The 2,500-nt window shown below is 47.2% G+C and overlaps 3 non-coding genes and 6 pseudogenes across 3 annotated transcripts; all 9 read right to left on the bottom strand.

Annotated features, from left to right (window-relative positions):
• Positions 1–7: 7 nt before the first annotated feature.
• LOC146263419 (5S ribosomal RNA) lies at positions 8–126 on the bottom strand. The gene has a single exon (XR_014725418.1). It is a non-coding gene; the product is annotated as a 5S ribosomal RNA (ribosomal RNA).
• A 182-nt stretch (positions 127–308) lies between these two features.
• LOC146263420 (5S ribosomal RNA) lies at positions 309–427 on the bottom strand (annotated as a pseudogene).
• Positions 428–597: 170 nt separating this feature from the next.
• Positions 598–706, bottom strand: LOC146263421 (5S ribosomal RNA; annotated as a pseudogene).
• A 184-nt stretch (positions 707–890) lies between these two features.
• Positions 891–1,009, bottom strand: LOC146263422 (5S ribosomal RNA). The gene has a single exon (XR_014728475.1). It is a non-coding gene; the product is annotated as a 5S ribosomal RNA (ribosomal RNA).
• Positions 1,010–1,179: 170 nt separating this feature from the next.
• LOC146263423 (5S ribosomal RNA) lies at positions 1,180–1,298 on the bottom strand (annotated as a pseudogene).
• A 186-nt stretch (positions 1,299–1,484) lies between these two features.
• LOC146263424 (5S ribosomal RNA) lies at positions 1,485–1,603 on the bottom strand (annotated as a pseudogene).
• Positions 1,604–1,777: 174 nt separating this feature from the next.
• Positions 1,778–1,896, bottom strand: LOC146263425 (5S ribosomal RNA; annotated as a pseudogene).
• A 170-nt stretch (positions 1,897–2,066) lies between these two features.
• On the bottom strand, positions 2,067–2,185 carry LOC146263426 (5S ribosomal RNA). The gene has a single exon (XR_014725419.1). It is a non-coding gene; the product is annotated as a 5S ribosomal RNA (ribosomal RNA).
• A 204-nt stretch (positions 2,186–2,389) lies between these two features.
• LOC146263427 (5S ribosomal RNA) overlaps positions 2,390–2,500 on the bottom strand; it is a 119-nt pseudogene continuing 8 nt past the window's right edge.

Raw genomic sequence — 2,500 nt, forward strand, 5'->3', positions numbered from 1 at the left:
GCAAAAGAGCATACAGCACCTGGTATTCCCAGGCGGTCTCCCATCCAAGTACTAACCAGGCCCGACCCTGCTTAGCTTCCGAGATCAGACGAGATCGGGCGTTGCCAGGCTGGTATGGCCGTACGAAATAAGTTGACAACCATAGGCTACTTATCCATATACAGATTTAGCAATTGACAATGCAAGGTAGTCTCTCTCTCTCTCTCTCTCTCTCTCTCGTGTCAAAATGAAAACAGCTTCCAGCCCCTTTCATGAAGGACTACTTGTGCATATTGCAAGATGTCAGTTTCTAAGTGAATGAGCAAAAGAGCATACAGCACCTGGTATTCCCAGGCGGTCTCCCATCCAAGTACTAACCAGGCCCGACCCTGCTTAGCTTCCGAGATCAGACGAGATAGGGCGTTGCCAGGCTGGTATGGCCGTACGAAATAAGTTGACAACCATAGGCTACTTATCCATATACAGATTTAGCAATTGACAATGCAAGGTAGTCTCTCTCTCTCTCTCGTGTCAAAATGAAAACAGCTTCCAGCCCCTTTCATGAAGGACTACTTGTGCATATTGCAAGATTTCAGTTTCTAAGTGAATGAGCAAAAGAGCATACAGCACCTGGTATTCCCAGGCGGTCTCCCATCCAAGTACTAACCAGGCCCGACCCTGCTTAGCTTCTGAGATCAGGCGTTGCCAGGCTGGTATGGCCGTACGAAATAAGTTGACAACCATAGGCTACTTATCCATATACAGATTTAGCAATTGACAATGCAAGGTAGTCTCTCTCTCTCTCTCTCTCTCTCTCTCTCGTGTCAAAATGAAAACAGCTTCCAGCCCCTTTCATGAAGGACTACTTGTGCATATTGCAAGATGTCAGTTTCTAAGTGAATGAGCAAAAGAGCATACAGCACCTGGTATTCCCAGGCGGTCTCCCATCCAAGTACTAACCAGGCCCGACCCTGCTTAGCTTCCGAGATCAGACGAGATCGGGCGTTGCCAGGCTGATATGGCCGTACGAAATAAGTTGACAACCATAGGCTACTTATCCATATACAGATTTAGCAATTGACAATGCAAGGTAGTCTCTCTCTCTCTCTCGTGTCAAAATGAAAACAGCTTCCAGCCCCTTTCATGAAGGACTACTTGTGCATATTGCAAGATTTCAGTTTCTAAGTGAATGAGCAAAAGAGCATACAGCACCTGGTATTCCCAGGCGGTCTCCCATCCAAGTACTAACCAGGCCCGACCCTGCTTAGCTTCCGAGATCAGACGAGATTGGGCGTTGCCAGGCTGGTATGGCCGTACGAAATAAGTTGACAACCATAGGCTACTTATCCATATACAGATTTAGCAATTGACAATGCAAGGTAGTCTCTCTCTCTCTCTCTCTCTCTCTCTCTCTCGTGTCAAAATGAAAACAGCTTCCAGCCCCTTTCATGAAGGACTACTTGTGCATATTGCAAGATTTCAGTTTCTAAGTGAATGAGCAAAAGAGCAGACAGCACCTGGTATTCCCAGGCGGTCTCCCATCCAAGTACTAACCAGGCCCGACCCTGCTTAGCTTCCGAGATCAGACGAGATCGGGCGTTGCCAGGCTGGTATGGCCGTACCAAATAAGTTGACAACCAAAGGCTACTTATCCATATACAGATTTAGCAATTGACAATGCAAGGTAGTCTCTCTCTCTCTCTCTCTCGTGTCAAAATGAAAACAGCTTCCAGCCCCTTTCATGAAGGACTACTTGTGCATATTGCAAGATTTCAGTTTCTAAGTGAATGAGCAAAAGAGCATACAGCACCTGGTATTCCAAGGCGGTCTCCCATCCAAGTACTAACCAGGCCCGACCCTGCTTAGCTTCCGAGATCAGACGAGATAGGGCGTTGCCAGGCTGGTATGGCCGTACGAAATAAGTTGACAACCATAGGCTACTTATCCATATACATATTTAGCAATTGACAATGCAAGGTAGTCTCTCTCTCTCTCTCGTGTCAAAATGAAAACAGCTTCCAGCCCCTTTCATGAAGGACTACTTGTGCATATTGCAAGATTTCAGTTTCTAAGTGAATGAGCAAAAGAGCATACAGCACCTGGTATTCCCAGGCGGTCTCCCATCCAAGTACTAACCAGGCCCGACCCTGCTTAGCTTCCGAGATCAGACGAGATCGGGCGTTGCCAGGCTGGTATGGCCGTACGAAATAAGTTGACAACCATAGGCTACTTATCCATATACAGATTTAGCAATTGACAATGCAAGGTAGTCTCTCTCTCTCTCTCTCTCTCTCTCTCTCTCTCTCTCTCTCTCTCTCTCGTGTCAAAATGAAAACAGCTTCCAGCCCCTTTCATGAAGGACTACTTGTGCATATTGCAAGATTTCAGTTTCTAAGTGAATGAGCAAAAGAGCAGACAGCACCTGGTATTCCCAGGCGGTCTCCCATCCAAGTACTAACCAGGCCCGACCCTGCTTAGCTTCCGAGATCAGACGAGATCGGGCGTTGCCAGGCTGGTATGG

The sequence above is a fragment of the Hypomesus nipponensis genome, chromosome 12, assembly GCF_054491055.1.
Source record: "Hypomesus nipponensis isolate SF chromosome 12, ASM5449105v1, whole genome shotgun sequence".
NCBI lineage: Eukaryota > Metazoa > Chordata > Actinopteri > Osmeriformes > Osmeridae > Hypomesus > Hypomesus nipponensis.